The following is a 20832-nucleotide window of genomic DNA, read 5'->3' on the forward strand; positions in this document are numbered from 1 at the left end:
AATGGAGATGCTACAATTTAACAAATATGAACCCTAAAATTTCTCTCCATCCCTCCATCTATCCATGGTGATCCATCCCTCATGTTTCTGGGTGGGTTTATTATTAAACGTGAAAGTCCTCAGTGTCAGAGGAGAGAAGGCCAGAAATGGCATGAAGGGTGAAAGGATGGAAGTGCGCCATTGGCTGCCACTGATATCAGCAGTCAAGGTTCTGCGGTTGGCATGAAGTGAACGTTCAGGTCCATTTTTGAGTTGGATTTGATCCTGTGGTAGTGCCGGAAAGCAAATATGCCCTCCCCCAACACTGAGAAGTGATGGATGGACGTGGTGCACTCGTAGGTGTTTCTCTGCATACTGACAGTGTGACCAGAATCATCTGCTTTGTGAGAGCTTTTGCAAGGTGACCTGCAGATGCAGCCGTGCAGATATTAATATGCTAATGATGGAGCCGGTCTAAAGACTGCAGCTACAGAAGCTGCTGGTCATCATCATCTGTTCAAGAGACAGATTGTGTGTTTTCTTGCAAAATCTGCCTTCTACTACCAAAGTGAGGACATTTTTGGAAGCTGATTGGCTCACTGGAATTCATTGAATGATGTATGAATCTGGGCTTCACACGCATCCCTGTGGTGCTCTAGCATTGATGGGGAAATCAGTGCACTTTGACATCGGGTTGGGGTTGAAAGGCATATATGTGAGGGTTAGTAAGACCTAGGCTATATAGCATCAACACAGTGATCTGTAAATAATGGTGACCACATTTTTCAGGGGAGAATCCAGGTAAAAACAGTCAGCAGCTTCAGCTTGACCACAAACGCTTTACTCTGGTTTTATAATATCTTCACCATCCGTCTTGTTCTATCAATTCTGTCTCATTCTGTTTACTCCAACCTTTTTCCCCCCTCTTTCTCCTAAATGCTGACGCATCAGGGACAGGCAGGAAGAAAGAAATGACTCAGAGGAAAGACAAAACGGAAGTAAGAAAGCCATGAAAAAGTCATTCTGTCAGGATGTGAACGAAGCGGAGGCGGCGGCTGAATGTTGATACAGCAGCGTCGCTCAGGACGTGCTGCATGTTTGCAATGAGCTGATCTTCAAAGGGGGAAGTCTGTGGGATAGAGAGTCTGTGGGATAGCTTTGAGACTGAAACATTCTACATTCAACACCTCCACATTGAGTTGATCGTTGGTTTAAGAGTCTTTGGATGCCCTTAAACCTGGATTCCCTCCTTGTCCACAGTGGGTAACCTTGAGCTTACAGCGAAACTGTCAATAAAACCACAGCATCGATGCACATCTGGAGCTCAGAAGAGTCTTTGAACCTCTAGAATCACAGGACTGAGTTTCACAGCAAGAGGTTTCAACAAAGTTTCTCCCAGTGGAACAAAACAGTTATGATACCGATGGAACAAGTATCTGTTCATTTTGGATTTTTAATTAAAGGTAACTAAAAAAACACCAAAAAAACAAACAAACCTAAAAACAGTTCTTTCACTTACATATGAATTCAGTAACACAAGAGTAGACAAACAGATATACTGCTCTGCCCTGTTCCCTTTTTGTCAGCAACCCAATTTATTCAATCTTCTGCCAACAAAGGAAAATCTTCCCGTGAGCACGGAGAGGTTTAAAACGCTCCCTTCTTGTATAAATTACCGTCCATAAATAATATACTTTAATAAATTTCTGATTGTGGTGATAATTAGAAATGCAACTAAAAGAATCATTTTCAAAACACCGAATAAGAGTTTAATAAAAACGCAAGGTTGCTGCAATACTAATATCAGCTAGTAGGTGTCAGTAAAGCACCATTATATGGTCGCAAAATAACGCTCAATAATTTGTTCAGCGCTGAAAAAAAAAAAAAATCCAGGCTATTAAATAATCACTTCTTTTCTGTATCTGTTTTTTGGTTGCAATCAGCAGTTAGTGAATATTTGAAGAATAGACACTTCACATCGTCCCTCCACGGTCATTAATTAAACCCCCCTTTACTCATCACGCTTCCCTCTTAGGGACCTTGTTGGTCTGTCCAGTCCAGGTCATTACGTTGCCCTTGTTTTCGAGAAGAGACAGATGGTGCTTCTACAACAACCTACCGACGGGGCCTCTGTCTCCCACCAAGCAGACCGACACAGTTAAAATGACTCCAGGAGCACATAGAGAGGCACGCTGATCGCTAACATCAACCAAAACCATCATCTTGGTTTTTGCACACAATGCTCAGATCTAATTATGATGTTCATAATATTCCCACTGACATTCTGAGCATCTGTGAGATCACAGAGGAGCACAGCTGTCTGGTTGTTATGCAGAGTCTCATTATGAACATTTAACTCCGTCGAGGTTCCATTTATGACCCCTGCGTCACGTGAATGTGCCTGTAAACATCACACTCAGCCCACCATCCTTAACCTCTCACACAGCTGGATTATCTGAGATGAGGAGAAATTATAGAGCAGATGAGAGCCGACCCTTAAATGTCAGGAGAAGAGGATAAATATGAGAGGTGTGTGTTTGGAGTAAGAAGTGGCTGACATTTGAGCTGGCGTTCAGTCCCTTCGCTTTAGGCTCTCTGTCAACTAAATCACAGGACCGAGAGTCCAGAGATGGAAGCTGCAGGACAGGAAGACTCAAAGGGTGGAAGCAGAATTCAGGGGCGTCCAGCCCCGGTCCAGCCAGGTTTTCTGTCCTACTAGGCAGAAAATGCTTTCATCAAGCAAAGTGGGATCCCAGGTGAAAGCTGTCCAGGAATCGGATTGAAATCCCATCTGGATTGCGGCCCCCAAGGACTGGGTCTGGACATCCCTGAAGTAGATACAAGGATTTCTCATTTTTGCTCATTTTTCCACAAATGAGTAAACATATCAGCACAAGAGAGGAGCCTCTGAACCTTAAAATAACAATTTTCCCCAAAAAGGAGGAGAATTCTGGATGGACAAAATAATTCTGGATGGACAAAGGCCACTGGGAAACAAATGCAACCAAAGAGTCATGGAATTTTAAGTCCAACTGCTTCCCCAACTGCTTTTGGTCCTGAAAGCCCATTTAAAAGGACAAGTGGCAGAGAACAAACTCTTGTAGCCGACTGACGGCAATGAATCAGACTGAGGCTTCCGCTTCCCTGGGTGATGAGGTAGTGGTGGTGGCCATTAGCCCAGTCAGGGAGCCTCTAATCTGGCTCAGACAGGTGGGGAACCTCCTCAGGAACCGCACCTGCCACAGTGGACAGAGATGAACTGTGTGAGGATCTGAGGGATGCTGTGATTGTACAGGCAGAGAAGGACAACAAACATCCACTCATTCTCTCTCTCTTGCTGTCCCTGTTTTAACTGCTGCACCACCATGTGGTTCAAACTGTGCCAGATGAATAAAGGACCATCTTAACGTGCACACTTGCTTTCATGATGTGCGTTGTCTGTGCATGACTTATGACAATGGACATGGCTTCATCACTTCCTGGTGCTTCTTCCTGTCTGGACTCTCCTCCATGCCCTGATTGGCTTCACCTGATGTTCCTTAACCTTTTCTGTCCAGGCTGCAGCTTCCACTGGTTCTCATGGTGGAGATGGTGTTTCATCCTCTTTACTGCCGTGTGGATACATCTTCTTCTCCTGGGCATTTGCACACAGGCCAGGGATGAGTAAAAATTCATGAACACACTTCTCAGAGTGTGAATACGGAAGTAAACTACAACAAATTCCCCTCAGCTGAGACCTTTTAGTTCTGTGAAGCTGTTGTTGGCTTTCTGAGTTGTTAGTGCTGGTGTTGCTATGTTACAATGCTAGTTTGTATAAAACAATTTGCTCAGTAATGAACAATAAACTTGTGGAGCACAAAGGCAGAACAAATGTAAGGCTGTGGCACCGACCATGCATCCAGGGACCGTCTACAAAGTGTCATCGTGAATGGAAACAAAAATCGCCTCAAAGCTGCATCTTTAGAACTCATTTGAAAAATGTTTGTCGACTTTGGATACATTTATATTCATGGTATCCTCCAGTATAGAAAGAAACCTTTAGTTTTCCTTCACCGCAGCAAAGGTTTGACCACATATATATTGTATTTACATATAAATGCGTTTTCTGTGCTGTTGCAAATCCAAAATTTCTAATTTCCGTCCTATATTCCATGTCTGTCTCGGAGGAAACACTAAAGGTCAGAAACACACAGCGGAGGGGAAGATGGAGGGAGACGCTCAGGTGTTTCACATAAAAACTCTCAAGTTTTGAATGAAACAGAAGTTTGATGCCATTTTCACTTGTTTCTGCCTCATATAGTTCGCTTTTGAAGACAATTGCTCACCGAGGTCAGATGAAGCGTAACAGAGCGCTTCTGCTTCGGTCACAGTTTATTGAATCCCTCAGATGACCCACAGCTCCTCTGTGCTGTCACCTGTTGCAGGAGGAATTCCTTTTTCTGCATTATCTACAGGTGCAGTGTTGAGTTTCTCTGTCCGCCTGATCACTGACTTTCAAGGCACTGAGGATGTTAAGGAACTTTCTGATACGTTGATATTGGCGCTCCTCGTCTCTTTTGCATTTCACCTTCGAAAGGTTGCGATATTTGGACATACGTGAAGATCTACCTGCTGCAATTAAGATGTCAAAATACGGCTCCGTTTATTATGCAGGAATTTCCGCATGTCCCCTTAAATTTAGCTGCTTGTGCACCCTTTAATCTGTAGGGTGAGAGAGCAAAGGGAGGCTAAAATTTGGTATTTACTTCTGAAAATGTATCTTTTTTGGCAGGAAATACAAAACAGGTTGCACCTACATTTCTAAAAAATAATCAATAAGTGATTGTGAGTGTTAGAAAACTGATTTACTTTAAAGATAGAGTCTAAACGATTTGGTGCCCTGAGCATAAACAGGAGCAACTGGCTTTAAAATTGAATGAAACAGGTCTCCTGGTAGCATTTTATAAACTCTGATAAACACCATTTGCTTAGCAACCATGCTGCTGTTTCCTTAGACGGGATGACTGTAAAACCTTAATCTCAACATGACACCATGCAGATGTTGATGCGTATGAAACAGATAGGACACTCTTGTCGTGCACAGATTATGTGTTTGCACGGTCACTCGGAGGAGAACATGTAGAAAAACTAATGATCCGGAGATTTGACAAGCTAATGCCCCTGAGCACGAGCACACACTCGACGACTGGAGTGGAACAGATTTATTTTGATCTACCTTCTGTTCTCTAACAATTATGGCCTGGCCGATTCTGCTGATCACCGAGTGTGACCCAGTGATGGTAAAGCCGACCACCATCTCACCTGCGCTGACACGGCTGAGCGCCTTTCAATCAGAGCAATTTCTGCACATTTATGTGGAATCAATGTTCACAATAACTGCACACAGTTCATAGAGTGTCTTCATCTCTGGCTGTGAAGCTGTGGACAGCTCCCCATGTGGACAGCATCTCTTCCTAGATTCTTTCAGCTTTAACTTTAAGATCTCCTTTGCTTTAAGCTCATCTTCGTCTTCTCCAGCGTCACTCTGCTCAGAATACTCCAGAGCTTTTTGTCCTCCATCCCCCGGCGCTCCAGCATTGCCGAGGACCTGAAACAGTCAAGTGGACATTGAGCGGACAGCTGCAACGTGACCAAGCTGCACAAGGAGCGCTCTGCCCCCATGGGTGGGATTTCTGACCAGCGTCACAGACCGCTTGACCTTCAGTGCTCTGCTTGTGGTGGAGGTGGTGAGAGGCTGGGGGAGGTGGTGGTGAGGGGGCAAGGTGAAATACAATCCAATAAGAGTTTGATAAACTGTGCTGTCACTACTGTGTCTCCCTGCATGTGTTTGACCTGCCTGAGATAAAGAAGAGTGTGAGGATGTGTGTGCTTTTCCCCATAAGACCAGTGCAGCTTTTGAGTTTCATCTTGTTTATTAGGACAAACATGGAGACGCCCCGCGTCCACCGTCCACCACCAGCTGATGGCTGTCTGACGCAGCAGCCTTGAGAATAAAACCCCAGAGGTTGAGGGTGGATGATGGAAGCGGCTGGATTTATGACCTTCATGACCTTCAGACTGCTGCCAGCAGAACCTTAAACATTTCTCTTTAGGGGAGGTTTCCATTGGGGCTGTTTCCAAGTATTCCTTTGCATGGTCCTCAGGTCTGATTACCCTAAAAAGATTTTCATCCTTTGGTGCATCTTAGCTCACCTTGGTGCCATTTAGGTGCTTGAAAGGCAGCAGGAGGGTGCTGAGGTACGCTGGTGCTGGTGGCTCCACTTTCTAACCAAAAGAAGTAAGAAAAATCAACCTGTCACCCAGAAACATGAAAATATGATCAATTATTACCCCATTAGTACAACCCCCCCAAACCCCACTTCAACCTAATGTGGGGGACATCTGTTTCAGACACCTTAAGTGTGATAAAAATCTGCACATCACCTCCAGATATCAGAACCAGTACATTTTGGCCCTGAGTTGCACAATGTGGGGGTCACTGTGCAGTGGAGGCCCATGACTAGTCGTCTTCTGTTGAGGGGTCTTTTTAAAAAAACTCTCTCTCTCCCTCCCTTCTTTCTCTCTCCATCCCTCCCCTACTGAATTATTCATTTCCCACCCCTTAGAGGCCCTCTCGCCTCCCACCTCTCCATGTGCTGACGGAGACTCGTGTTTTAGATTCAAACACAGTAGCTGACTTTAAACGTCATCATATCACCAAGTGGTCGCGAGTTTCGGAGAAACGACCGGTGCCCCCGAGGTTCTCTATCCCGCATCACTTCTTTTATTCATTGGGTTTTACACCCCTGTGGAGCAGACCGAGGTTTGCGCGGACATCTGAGACGCGACACCAAACTGTTGATGCGCAGCTCCATCCAGCCGAACTGGAAATACGCGGCGGAGCCATAATCCACTGCACCAGGCAAGTGTAGTTTGAGGCTTGTGGGGGTTCATCTTCACTGAACTTGATCCATAAATCATATTTGCGCTGCAGAAATTCCCTGAGTTTGGAGAGATGAGGCGCGCGGGGGCGGTGGACGTCGAAACCCACTTTATCTGATTTCCTGAATTTCACCGGGAGAAGGAGGTTCAACCACCTGGAGAGGGTGCGTGGGTGCGCGGCAACAGGGGCTGACCAGGAGAGCGTCTTCACCGTCCCCCATTCTTCTGAGAGGTTCAACCACACCGGCTGACATGCGGAAGCCTTCAGCCACCGGGGCGCAGCGCGTCGGTCTCCTGTCACACCTGACGGCGTTAATGAGCTCAGAATTGTGATTGCAACTCTACTGGTGAACACAAGAGGGAAAAAAAAAGGTCGGGAGGACGGAACACACACGTGGATTTCCGAGACGCGCCGTCGGTGTTCGGTCCATCTGTTCTTTCTCTTGGCACGACCTTTCCTGATTTACAGCGGTGCGTAAAAGCGAGCGCGTTAATAGGGAAGATGCAGACCAGGAGCGCGCTGAACCCCGGATTGCTGCTTTGGCTTTAAAATCTGTTGGATATCAGACCTCCCCGCTGGAGACCCCGCAGAGGCTGGGGAGTTACAGGAAAGAATCCTAAAACTAGGTCTCCGAAATACGGATTAACGTACTTTCTTCTCCTGAACACCCGCGGACGCGCTCTCCGTGGATGCATGAAAAGGTAAAGGCAGCAATATCTCCCCTGTTTCCTGTTGCTCTTATTCTGCTGAGGACAAACGTTGGTTAATTACAACCCGAGTGTGTTCTGTGAATTGCTTTTTTACTGAAAAGGGTAAATATTCTCTGGGAGTTTCTGTACAGACCCGCCTCGGCCACCATGCACCATGACCAGAAATGGAATAAGGTGAAGGATCAATCAGGTGATAATCAATCGTCAATCACGTGATGAATCAAATTTATGACGCACAAAATCAAACGAAGCAAAACTGTATGTGATAATATCCGCTTGTTATTACTTTGAGGGAGGAGACAGGGCCGCTTAATACCTTGTTTTTTTGAGGCGTTGTTGGGGCATAAAGGTGCATTTCAATTACGTGACGCACACGAGTCCGGACGCAGCTGGTAATGAATTTCCATTTTTGTAATGGCTTTGGGTCAACAGGTATTAAGGTCTATGTGTGTGTCTCTCTCCCTTCCTCCCTCCTCCTCTCTTTTAGAGAGATATTCGCTTGCATTTTTCCTCTTTTGATGTTACAGGTAGGGGGCGCTCTTTTCAACTGATTTCGAGTAACCTGCTGCTTTTTCTAAAAACAACCGGGTTCTTTGCTGCAGGTCAGACCTCAGGACACGTATTTTATTATCTGTTGCATATAAAATCAGGTCTGCTGCCACCATTAGATGGGTGGAGAATCTTGGGTACTTTACATTAAAGTACCTAAGATGTGATTAAAGAGGGGGTGAAGGCGTTCAGACTCCCAGGTGGTAACTTTTCATCTCAGTGTTATAACTATCAAAAGAAGGGTTATAATTGGCTCAATACTGGCTAACCAGCACATGCTTGACCCATCAAGCAATGCGAACATACTGTATCTGACAATAATAATTGCATTTATCTGGTTTTGGCCTTTTCCCATGACAGTTTGTGGTCTTGTATCGCATGTGCTTGGTTAGTTTTCAAGCCTTCAGGTCGAGAGTAACCTCAGGGCCACACGGCTGACAGGGCACCCCCCCCCCCCCCCCCCCCAGGCTGCTGATCATGAAAGCTAATGTGTTTATCTTGGTGGCAGCTTCAAGGAAGAACTCAAATCTCAGCTGCTGGGGAAGTTACCACCCCCCACCCCCCCAACCACCCCAATGTGAATGTTGAGTATTAGTGGAACAATGGCAGGCACCAACAATCAACTGCCTCCAGAAGATTAGGACTTTGTTTTACCCGCAGCGGTACAACGGCAGCCTAATCAACAGCGGCACGCGCCATTGTTCAAGACAAATGAGCTCATAAGTATTTAACAGCACGCTGAATGTGGAGCTCTGCATCAGAGCCAAAAAAGTAACCCGACACTGGAACTGAAATGTGTTTAATTGCAGCAGAACAGCTTGTGCCATCTAACACGGTCACTTTGGCCGGAGTGCTGGCCGCCATCACGCTGGGGGCCAAATCCCAGTAGAGCAGAATAATCACAAACAAATCAGGAGCCCCATGGTTCTGAAAGACACATATGTTCATCTAAATGGCCTTTAACCGGCTGGACACATCGGTTCAGAACCACCTGCTGTAAAATATGGTTCCAATGTTCCTTAATTGCTAAAGAGTCTTTACTGGTTCCCTACTGAAGCATTTGCACCTTCAGGCCCTCAACTCTCCATTTAAACCAACTTCTCTGGTATTAGAGCATTCTCATAAAAAGCCTGACGACTCATTCATATATGAGGATCGAGCTGTACCCACTTAGATAGGAGGCAGAACAGTCAGCACCTGAAACCAAATAGGGGTTGTTACTATAGAAACAGTCTTGTCCACGCACATCCATGTTAAAAGATTTAGTAAAAATCAAACTTTTCAGACAATTCAAAGCATCACACTTTCAGTTAAGGATGTTGAACCACCAGCCTTGTGATGCATTCAGGGTCGTGTGGAGACGGGTGTTTGCTGGCTGTCTGATGTAGGCCAGGATTCGACTTCATCATAGAAGCACTCGGTGGCCTGTTGAGAGGGTGTCAGAAGAAATGGTTGTTAATGTTTCAAATGTTCTGTTCTTCAAATGTTGTGTCTCTTGATCAAAACCACCAACTTCAGATGTTGATAGAGGGAAAAGAACAATTGGATTTCTTCTGGTGTGACACAGAGCACATGCTGAAACATATGGATGATGACTTGTGATTGATATCCTGGTGGGGAACTCTAGTTTAAAGAGTGGGCTGTTTCTATCCTGCAGCCATGACAGCAGAAGATAAAAAATCGCTCACCTTAGGACCTCTCTGCATTGTTTAATGGCCTTCTGCAAGGGCAATTCCTCCTTACCCTGTTTCTCCTATCCTGGTACCTTTGAAAACATCTGGTGTGTCTTCACGGCAGGAACCTGGACATTTACAGGAACCTTTACGGGGCCTAACTGGGTCCCTGTTGTAGGGAAAGTTCTTAGCCTGGCTCAAAGATCTCCTGGGTGCAGCTTGAGGTTAAGTTGTTGTCGATTGACTAAACACAGAACCCTGGTCTGTGCAGTTTACAAGTATCTTGACACATTTGCTGTTTAATATTTATTACCACACCGATGCGTACACAGACACAGCTTGCAGTAAAAGATCGGAACTAGAAAAATGTTGGGAAAAACTCTGTAACTGCACATTTCAAGGAGCTGTAGAAATAATATTCTCTTTAGAATATTACACATCTCGGTTTTTGCGTTGGGCGGCTTGCCCTGGTGATTTGACATCGTCGAGGGGTTCTCCTCCACAGGAGCAACACAACCATCCAGAAGGAAGGTTCCCTAGTATTTTCCTGAATCTCCTGCAGTGGAAACGCACCTTTTGGAAACCTCCCTTAACAGTTGTGTCGATTCTGTTCTCACATGTGTAAAAACCTTTTTTTTTTCCTGCTGAAACTCCATCTGTTTCCTTCAGTGCATCTTTGACTCTTTCCTCTGTGTCTCACACAGTTTATGTCTCTGAATATTAAACAGCTTCTTGCAGACACTGTTTCAGACTGCAAAGGCTGACATGTACCACCCGACTGCATTGAACTTAAACATTTAGCATTTTTAGCCTGTGCAAAACTCTGCAGCTCCAAAATGGTGTTACCCTTGAAGACCATCCCGCTACACTGGATGCACTGGGAGATGATGGAGCGTTCCACATCAGCTGTAGATGATGTCATGTGGGAGTTATCTCCCCTCCTTGGTTCCACACTGTAGTTCCTGGAGCTCAGTGATGGAACAACAATCAAGGCAGGGCTCAAGCAAATCAATATCGTCTCATAACTTAAGGCCTCTGACCCCGATCACAGATCATAACTGCCCCCCCCCCCCCCCCCATACACACACACCCACACCCAAACACACACAGGGGCGGTGAACTGGTGCAGGGACGATTGAGCCCAGTGGGGCTTTGATGGTAGAGGTGATGCCGTTCTGGACCAGAGGAGACGGATTCGCTCATGAACATTATTTCCTTATTCCTTCCTGTCGTTACCATCATTAGTCTGCCATGTTGAACATACACTCTTGGGAGTTAACAATAAAGCTGATAGAATAAAACTGGGCTATGCATGGCTAAAGTGTTAACAGATGTTACTGACTGATCCATGTCACAGGTGCGGGCAATCATGCCCATGAGCCACCTCACCCCGCACACCTGTTGTGCATCAGGACTCTAATGAGCACTCGTCTTAATCCCCGGAGGCACACCTGCTCCCTGCCAGATCGTTATTCGTTCCCGATGACTTTCCAGCGTATTCCTGTTTGCCTGCCTGCCCGGTTCCGACCTTGCCTGTCCCCGACTATTCTGTTCTGCTCGCGCCCCGGTGAATCCTGTCTGTTGTCTGTTTCCGACAATAAAGCGGTGTTCAGCCAATCTCGTGTGTCGCATTTAGGTTCTCATCTGGTGCCTGACAGATCTGCTGATGATCAGTCGATCAATCACCTGTGCTGAGCTCTTCCGGTCCTGCCTCTGACCCAGCCGTGAGTGGGTTCGTGCTGCCCTCACCAGTGTTTCTATACGGAGGCTTCTGTCTGCTTCATGTATGGAAGCGCTGCTCTTTGGACACAAATCGGTAACGATTGGACCACGGCGGCGGTTTCCACAGAAAAGGAAGCTACATTCATTATAGATTCATTTCCTTTATTTTATGGGTGGAAGAATCCAAATTAATAAGAGCACAAAAACTAGATGCCAGGAACTTTGGAGCAGTTTTAATTACAAAGAGAGTTTGGAGGGTTTTTTTTGCTGCTCTTCAGCAAAACTGTGTGAGAGCTTTTATTATTGGAATCCAGGATGTGGGTATATGTGAGAACCTCGCAGATCTTAGAGTGACACAGAACTGATCACTCTGCACATCATCCCATGAAATTAAGCATTATATCTGTCCGTCTGTCTGCGTGACGAAAACTGAAGCTTGTTGGTCATCGAGATAAAGCTTGTTTAATGTCATAACATCGTCATGCTTAAAAAAAAAAAAAATCCTTTGTGTTCTCTCTCACATGCACTTGTACTTCTATCTTTGTGAAGACTTTGTGTATCACAACTGATGCCCTGACCCCTGACCTTAACTCTGACCTCTGGCCCCTGACCTAAACCCAATTCTAACCTCAACCTTAAAACCAAGTCTTAACCTTTAAACAGGTATTTAATGTTGTGTGGACCAGCCAAAATGTCCTTACTTTTGCTAGTAGAATGAATAATTTAGTACTCAGTATGTATCAAGTACAAGAACACACACACGTGACCTGACGCTGGAGGGTGTGTGGATATAATACTGTGCATGGAAAGAGATAAAAAAAGACAACCATGCATGCAAAAGCAATTAAACTAAGAGAAAAGCTTGACATTTCTTATGCTAGAACACAACACACACACACACACACACACACACACACAACACACACACACACACACACACGGTAGTGGCCCCTGTACAGCAGTGTGTACCTCTGAAGGATTTCTGTAGGCTAATTGATAAAATTCCAGAGCAACAAGGGATTATGGGATACCCGACTGCATGCACATCAGTTTCTCTTAACTTCTACATTTCTTCCTTCTCTTTTTCACTGCTTCCCTTTTTCCGCCCGCTCATTACTTGATGTTTCATTTTGCCACCCATCTGTAAAATCCGAGGATGTTGCTGCTGTTGCTGTACCCTGCAAACGCTCCCACATTTGCTGATCAGACAGGCCGCATTTGTAGAGTTCATCTGCAGACATTTCTGCAGTATTTGATGTTTGTGTTTACATCTCTACAGCCGGTCGCTCCTGCCTTCCCAGTGGTCGGTCTATTTGCTTTCCACGATGATTAAAATCATCGGCACTCTTCTGTCTCAGAAGGTTGCTGGTTTCTCTGGAGGTTAGGTTGTGGAGAGCAGCAGGTAAAAGCATCGGCTCGTCCTCATCAGGCCTGAAGCTTCTGCATCAGAAACTTCTTCTAAACTTTCAGCACTTTCCAAACTCCGCTCTGACAAAAGAGCCTGCATGTAGCCGAGGTGGCATTTGGTTCCTGGTCATCCTTTTTCCACCCATCATTAGCAGGATGAACTTTCATGCTCATTATCTTGATATGGAGTACTTGTGGAAATCCGCCTGATGCAAGGCCCAGAGAATGCCACGCAACACGTCCGGGGCTGGGAGCAGAGATTTAGACCTCGCCAGCCTCGGTGCGCCACAAACATGCAGCACTGATGGTTTAACTGGGCAACGGTGATGCTGCATCTCTAAACAGCTTTTCTCTTTCTTCTCTCTGAAGTTGGTTCATGAAGATGTCGTTAAATCTGTTTGTGTAACACAGGAAAGAACTAGAAGGATCTCAACCTCAATTTGATGACAAATGTTCCTGTCGGCTCTGCAGACGTGAGTCGTCCTATTTTGTGTTGTCTCGGTCCCTGAGACGACTCTGCTGCTGCGTAGTTGGTAGATATCGTTTTTATCAAAAGTAATATCAAGCATCTGTGTCCCTTTATTTTGCAAATGAAGCAGATTGTGTTTTTATTCTGGCGTCTGCGTTCCTGCTTGACTCCGCCTGAATGGCAGCGACTGCCAGGCTTCCTCTGAAGCACTGAATTTAAACTCCCCCAGAACTTCTCTTCACTCCTGCATCAGGTGCATTTCTCACCTAATGGGGAAGAATTCTTCTATTTTGAAGGAATCCCATTCTACCCTACATTCCTCCTATTCAACATAAACTCCTTGTTCTTTACACTTCCTGTCTCTCAGCTCCATGTTCTCAGCCTCTTCTGTGTTTCCTCTGCACCTGTAATTAAGCCTCACTCTCATCCACTGTCATTTCCAGCCAGCCTGAGATCTGTACGTGTGTGTGTGTGTGTGTGTGTGTGTGTGTGTGTGTGTCTGCGCGTGCAGGCAGGCGAGCGTGTGTTTGTGTGCATGCAGTTGTCTGTGAGAGGCAGGGAGTGTGTTGTTGAAATCTGGTGGATCTTCCATTGTTTATGTACATTATGTATACACATAATGTATGAATGGTGTGTGTGTGTGTGTGTGTGTGTGTGTGTGTGTGTGTGTGTGTGTGTGTGTTTCCTATCATTACACATGTCTGTCAGCAAACAGCTGATAATTGAAGCGAAACTGAGCTCAGGAAGAAGCACAGATGAGAAACGAGAGGAAACGAGGGATCAATGAAGCAAAAGAGAAACAGCCTTTACAATCAGGATAGTGTGTGTGTGTATGTGTGTGTGTTGGCTCATGCTTGGATTTTAATTGCATTGTAAGTGTAATTTTCAATGTCTGCTGAAACCGTGTCATTTCTCTTCTTCCATCTCCCCACCTCCCCTCTCTCAACCCCCTACCCTCTCTCCCTCTCTTTCTTCATCCCACTCTCCCTCTCATCCTCCCCCCTCTTGCCCCCTCTCCCCATCCCCTGTTGCTCTTCCACCCTCTCCTCTCCCCTCCTCTCTCTCCCCCTCCTCTCTCTCCCTCTATTTCCCTCTCTCCCTCCCTCCCTCCCTCTCTCTCCTCCCCCCTCTCTCTCTTCCTCTCTGCAGCTTCTCCCTCCTTTGCAACCAAACCAAATCCACCCACCTTCTCTGGCACAGCTTCTCCTGTTATTTTTGCTTCTGCTTCTGAACCATCTGCAGAGCCGTTGCTTCACTTCACCTGCATGCTGCCGACAACCTTGTTAGTTTAAGTTTTTGTGATTCTGTTTTGGAGTGAATTTTCTCTTCTCGAGGCGGATTCCTGGTGGAGTTTGATGGTTGCCGCAATTCTTCCTCTCCTGGAGGGGAAAAACAGATTAAAATGCAGTTAGCTTACCTGACGTGTGTAAAACATGTACCGGTACTCTTTCTAGGTCCGTATGTCCTCGATGCTGACAACAGTACAACAGTAGGGGGCAGTAGAGTTCACATCAGATCACGGTTGGGATTCAGAAATACCCCGCTGACCTGTTGCCCTGCATGGTCGGTGGTCCATGCAGCAGTATGCCTGATAGCACAGTTTTTATCTGTTGCAAATCAATAATTCTGGTAGTGATGGTGTGACGTCTGACTTATTCCTACAGGTCTATAAAAAGAAAGCACCATATTTTGGTTATTTTTTTTGTGGCTTGAAGTTGCAGTGAGCCCAATATTGCAGGGACAGGCTTGTTTCCCTGTCCTCTGTCTGAGGAAGAACTAAAAAAGCAGCTAAAACTCTGTCCAAATTAGAAGCTGTCTCACTGTGACGATGGTGTTGAGACGACAGGGGAACAAAGATCAAACAACTGCCAACAGTCCTGTGCTGCCAAAGTTTTCTGAGGCAGAAGGGACAAAAGCTGAAAAGAGAGAGGCTGTGGATGTTAGGATAAAAAGAGGAGGGACGGAGCGCAGGAGGGGTATCTCGCTCAATGATGATGATCTTCTGGATGAGGGTCCAGAAACTGAAGGAAGACCCACCTGTGCAGCCTGGTCTTTCTCAAACTAGCTTATCCTCCTGCAGACAAACACACACAAGTGAGGATAAATTAGTGTTTCGCTGCTGGTGTTGGGCATGTCTCTTCTAAAGCTGGGCTCAGACTACAGGAGTTTTGGGACAGTTCATCCCAGATTCAGCTCCCTTAACGGTGGCTGGAACCTGCTGTGGAACCTTGGATGTTTCAGAGCAGATTATCCAGTCATGTGGGGGCTTTCTACATCCAGGGCCCCCTAAAGATACTTCAGGCTGCTTGTGGTGGTTGTTTTAAGGGCTGGAATCACTTTCTGTCTCAGCTGTTGGATGTTTGGCTGTAATGAACTGATCATTTTACCAACATTGTCATGTTGGCTCAGTTCCTGCTTGAGAACTCTGACCCCCATCTCCTCTCATTTCTCACCTTATTAAAGATCAATAAATGAAGCACTGCCATTTTCAAAGCATTTCACGTTTCCAATTTCACAATAAGATTGAAAATAAAATAACAATAACAATGTGGACAATGTGCTAGTCCACATATGTCCTTGTATAGGACAACACAACTACTGGAGTGAAGACATTTACATCATACATGTGCTCAGATCCTATTGTTGGGCTTCCTGGCTTCTCCATCATGTTGCTACATCATAATTACTCAAATCTTTATTTAGTTTGCTTTGTCACTTCCTCTTTTGCCAGTTAACGTGTTTGTTGGACATCTCCCAGAATTCTTCCCGTTAATTGATTTATTTGCGGTTCTTTTTAAGATGGAATGAAACTGCTGTGTGGTCCGGCCGCCACTCTGGTTCTGCCGGACATTGTTCTGATCCGTTTCCCCAGGAGTGCAGTTATAAAAGGCTCGCCACTGGTTTGATAGGAAAGTGGAAGGCAGAAATTGGCTGCCGAGAGTCCCATGGTCAGGCGTTGGGTGCTCACTTCAACTCGTTGTGGCTGAAAGGATCCAGCATTCATCATGCTTTTGTCCTAAAGGAGGTGGAGAAGAGCATTTTCTCTCCTTTTCAATGCTGGACAGTGTGGAGGATCATAATTAGAGCTGCTGTAATTGCTGCTGTTTGCAATTCTGTTTATTGTTGCTATTTTTGTTTGGCTCATCCTGTTGTTGCTGCTATGGGTGCTATTATTAATTACTATTTATCAAAAACGGTTTGATCAAACTTGAACATGGATTAAAAGCCAGTTTCATTTTTCTTGATTCATGAAATGAAGCATCAAGATAGTGATTTAACAGATTCGAGGCGGAGAGCACTTTATAGCTAAAGCCATGTAATTAATAATGCAGCGCTCCTGAGGTGAGGAGCAGAACGGGACTCCTGCTGGGGGAGTCGCGTTCTCCATAATCCACCGCCAAGATTTACAACCGGCATCATGAAACACACCCCTGGCAGTGCAACTGATTTCCTCCAGAAGAACTTGGTGCACACATCAACCATCCTCACTCAAGAAGGATATTTATTGCTGGACAGTCGACATTTAATCTGCTTTGGTTTGTCAACAGAGAAAATTAGAGCTGAAATTTGAGCTGAAATACATCAGCAGAGCTGATGGTTTTGCAGCCTGACACAGCAAAATTACCACAGAGAACCCTCTGTGAACACCAACAGAAGGGTACAGGCTAAAGGAAAGTCACCGTTGTTATAACAACAAGCTTCAGATGTTATTTTTGAACATTTGGATCATTACACCGAGTTAGAAAAAACAAGACTGTGTAAAAGGTGTCTTGAAGGAATTGTCTGCCTCCATTTTACTTGCTCATTCATCATAAATTCAATTATAGCTAACCAGCATTGACGGTTCATTGTGTTGCTACCATGCAGGAAGACAACTGAATGTTAAACCCACTTTGTGATATTATTTTCTCAACATAAACGTGTCTGAGTAAAGGGTTAATGTTGGTTCGTACACCCACAAACATAATCAATGGCTCCTGTGTAGTTCCACTCCTACAGGCTAGAGCTTCAAGCTCCAGCAGAGGCGTCTGAAGGTCACATGGGTTGCAGGGACTCATCAGAGGACCGTGAGCTTTTTGTAATTCATCCATGCTAAATTTAGCAGCCTGATTGGATCTACAGCATGTTTTCATTGGCCACATCTGCCCTTTTTGAAAGGCCGTTTTATAAGCTGATGACTTGCAACATTCCTCCCTAATAATTCATGTGCGGCTGCAGTTTTAGCCATCTTTTTTTCTTTTTTTGACTTCAGTTGTTGAGAACAGAAGGAAGCCCCCCGAGAAGATTTGAGTTAAAAATGTAAATCAGTTGTACGCATTTTTTTTCTAATAATTAGTCATTAAACTGATTGTTTTTTCCCGCGTTTGTTCATTTCTTGTTCGGTCTTTGGAATCTCCATCTGCTCATGTTCCTCCTTTCCTGATCACTCTGGCAAATTCTACAGTTATTTATTGGCAGTACAGCCCAAAACGCCTCAAAATTAGCAGGTTTTTAAAAATACGACAGGCGTATGGACTATCGCAGATGATTCAGGTTTTAATTTGGGCGGAATGAGAACAGACTTTTACTGCCTGTTCTGAAGTGATGCTGCTGCGTAGCTTTAGATTGTAAGTGGCAGCACACAAAAGGAGAAAAACAATCTTTAGAGATGGGCTGCAGGATACGATCTGGCACACAGCGACTGTAAATGTCGTTGTTTACTAAAGTCAAAAGAGGGGGAAGAGCATCCTTGAGGAAATTAGAACATATGTGCTGCTGCTGAGGAGGAGGAGGCAATAGAAGGATATTGGAGCCATCGCTCTTCAGCTGATGGTGCTTAAGCAAGTGGCCGAGAAAATCCAACTCTCAGCAAGTTCCTCTGGAACAGAAGGACGACAGATGTGTTGGGTGAAGGAGCGCACAGCTGGAAACAGACTTTTTAAAGTCAGTAACAAAAGCTCGGAAAGAAGACGATGATGGATTGTCTAGAAGCAAAGCTGCTAGTTTCACATCTGTTACATTTAACCTTCTGGCAGGAGACATGATGGAATAATGACCAGCTCAGGAAACACACTCTTCGTGATAGAGGGCATTTAAGGTCTGTTCATACCTCAAAATAGCCTTTTTTTCCCATTTAAATTACTTTATGGGACATATCTACATTTGTATTGTGTGTTGGATTATAAAACCAGATTTTGTAGCATTACATAATAATGTAACAACCTGCCCCTCGATCTGCTCACCGGGTGTGTGTTTACCCTTGATGGAGGTCTGGACACGTCGTCAGGACAAGTTGTCTCACCTAAGAACAGAAGATGCCGAGGCACATGGTCGGCAGGCTTGGGTGCATTTTGTCTAATGAACAGGCTTCAAACGGGCGACCAGCTGCAGGGAAATAACCCGACAGAGGATAAACATCAAATAAAGGCAAATGGGGAAAACTGAAAAGACAGTAAATGGAATGAAAGGCTGCCAAACAAATTGAAAGAAGGTGGGGGGCACATTGTTCTGCCACTTCAGAGGCCAATAAACCCAAAGAGGAACAGAGATAATGGAAGGTAGAGATGGGGAAATGCTGGAATAAGGGGAGTGATGAAAGGGAGTAGGTGAATGTGGCGCGCTCTTCAATGCTGCTGCAGCGTTTTAATTAAAGAAAAAAAGATCTGCTTTCATGTTTCTCCCCTCCTGTAAACACCATCCTTCATCAGGAGCTGTTAACAGGTCTTCTATTCACATCAAGACAATCTAAAGAGGAATAAACCGTTTCTTCCTTTTATTGTCAATTTAACCTCAGAACGTCCAGAGTTCAGAGGACTTGAGCCTCAGATCCAGGACGTCCTGCACTTTTGCTCTCCAATGAGCAGAAATCAATCAGTGGTGGTTAACGATTTGTAGTTTTCACTCAAATAAAATGTCTTTTATCATATGAGCAGGGTCAGTCGGGGTGAACTGGCTCGTAGCCAGAGTCCTCTGTGTTATGATTCTGAGCCATTGCAGTTTGATGACATTACAGGTTACAAAGGTTGGCCTTAACATCTTAATCAAGCACATCTGGGAGATAACCTAAACTTGATAGATGGTGACAGTGATGATGGAGCCCACTGTCATCCCAGATAATGCTGTCCACGTGTAAGTTCTTTTTAATGGCATCCTGGTTCCCTTGGTAACAAGCAGCCCTTCTCAGCGCATTCATCAAATGTTGAAGATGATCCGTTTTTGACGTCTTGATGATGCGTAGATGTCCCAACACGACGCTTTGGTGGCATCAGATGGCAGCGTTCCAAATAGCCGCTGACGAAGATGCCATGGAAATGTGACCTGACCCGGCCTGATGCACTGGGATGCTGGATGAAGGCAGGAGTCCGATTTTAGTGGGTCATGGATTAGCAGACTATCAGGCTGGACTTGAATAAAAGCTCTGAAGGGTTTTTAAATAAGCCAAATGCTGATTTCTTCTGATATCTGACACACCCCAGTTCCCACAGCCCAGTTCAATTCAGCTTAAAAAGTCTAATATTTGACTAGGAGCAGGTGGAGAGCAGTTCGACGCCCTGCTCAGCGAAGGAAGGGATGATGCAAATGCTTTTAATTGGTTGCCGCATGCAGCTGAAGGGCAGCATTAGAACGTTCCCCCGGTGATGGATCGCTGCAAGTGGGATCTGTTTTACGTAGCGTGAGAGACTCAACCGCAGACAAATGTTACACAATTGCCCAAAGGCCTTTGAAAGTCTCCAGACAAAGAGGAAGAACAGAAGTAAACCAGGAAAGAGGCTAAAGATACAGCCAGGGTAAGAAGACGCCTCCTGCAGTGAGGCAGTACACTGACTTAAACCCAGCAGAAGCTGTCAGAAGGCTTTGAGCTAATGAGCAGCAGGGTTAAAGGTCAGCAGTTCTCGGTAACAGGCCCAGAACCCTTTCGGACTGTTTCATTATACCGGTTCTGGGTGAGAATCCTGCCTGGTGTCTTTTCCTCGGCGTCTCCCAGGGAGTGGGTGTGTGACACTTACATAAAACAGGCATGTTACACAATTGCTGTGTGCTCAGAAGCCGTGCGCCTGTTTGCATGTAGCCTGCATGTGGGTCGACTCCAGCGGCGCGTGAGTGGGATTGTGCTCTGTCTTTGGTGTACATACATGTGAGCTGACACACAGTCCTACAATAAACGTGCACAGGGTGTCAGCTTTCTTCTGTCTAGCACCAGTTTTCCTGACTTACTGACTTTCCCGTCACATCACGTCGATCCTTTCCTCTCCTGTCTGTCCTTTTGACCTCCTTTCGCACTTTTCTTTCTTCCTAATGAAGGACCAGCTGTTCACCAGCCAACTTTCCTTTTAGTCTTCCTATCCGTCATCCCTTTCTGACTTTTCAGTGCTTATTCACCCACATCCTCCCTCGATAATTCTCTTATCTCTCCTTCCCTTC

The 20832-nt window shown here is 45.3% G+C and overlaps 1 protein-coding gene and 1 long non-coding RNA gene across 2 annotated transcripts in view; one reads left to right on the top strand and one right to left on the bottom strand.

The window, feature by feature from the left end:
- The first annotated feature begins 5738 nt into the window (after positions 1–5738).
- LOC130527240 (voltage-dependent T-type calcium channel subunit alpha-1I-like) overlaps positions 5739–20832 on the top strand; it is a 103358-nt gene continuing 88264 nt past the window's right edge. The window contains 1 exon segment of the mRNA XM_057035510.1: positions 5739–7602. The gene's annotated coding sequence lies outside the window, so the exon portion shown is untranslated.
- Positions 9447–9971, bottom strand: LOC130527257 (uncharacterized). The gene is made up of 3 exons (XR_008950966.1): positions 9849–9971; positions 9674–9735; positions 9447–9585 (listed from the first exon to the last, which is right to left on the bottom strand). It is a non-coding gene; the product is annotated as an uncharacterized LOC130527257 (long non-coding RNA).

Source organism: Takifugu flavidus, chromosome 6, assembly GCF_003711565.1.
Source record: "Takifugu flavidus isolate HTHZ2018 chromosome 6, ASM371156v2, whole genome shotgun sequence".
NCBI classification, from domain to species: domain Eukaryota; kingdom Metazoa; phylum Chordata; class Actinopteri; order Tetraodontiformes; family Tetraodontidae; genus Takifugu; species Takifugu flavidus.